This window comes from Fukomys damarensis, unplaced genomic scaffold (assembly GCF_012274545.1).
Source record: "Fukomys damarensis isolate Sample0158 unplaced genomic scaffold, DMR_v1.0_HiC HiC_scaffold_12, whole genome shotgun sequence".
NCBI lineage: Eukaryota > Metazoa > Chordata > Mammalia > Rodentia > Bathyergidae > Fukomys > Fukomys damarensis.
The window spans coordinates 43,150,687-43,151,002 of record NW_022900924.1 but is presented as its reverse complement, the minus strand read 5'-3'; the positions used below and the strand labels follow the sequence as shown (position 1 = coordinate 43,151,002).

Below are 316 nucleotides of genomic sequence, written 5' to 3'. Positions count from 1 at the left end.
CCTAGAGGCCCCGCCCCGCCCCCATCGGGTGCGCGCGCAACTCCCAGCCCCGAGCGTTTTCCTCAGACCACCTCCTTAGGTGGTACGTGAGGCCGGAAGTGACATCACCCCTGGGGGTCAGGGGCGGAGCCTGATTATAAACGGAGTGTTGGAAGCAAACCTCCCCTCAGAGGGCGTCTGGAACGCGAACCAAGCTGAACTAAGCTGGGGAATCCTGTGAGTGATGCGCTCTGGGAAGACGCGGCCGCGCCTCGCGTTCTCTCTCCCCAGCCTCGGGTTGGGTCCGAGCGGTCCTCCGGCCGGTCCGCCGGGGTGC

At 66.5% G+C, this 316-nt stretch overlaps 1 protein-coding gene across 1 annotated transcript in view; it reads left to right on the top strand.

Annotated features, from left to right (window-relative positions):
- The first annotated feature begins 107 nt into the window (after positions 1-107).
- Positions 108-316, top strand: part of Tfrc (transferrin receptor) — a 35,525-nt gene continuing 35,316 nt past the window's right edge. Inside the window, exon 1 of the mRNA XM_010623999.3 lies at positions 108-216. The gene's annotated coding sequence lies outside the window, so the exon portion shown is untranslated. The remainder of the gene's footprint in view (positions 217-316) is intronic.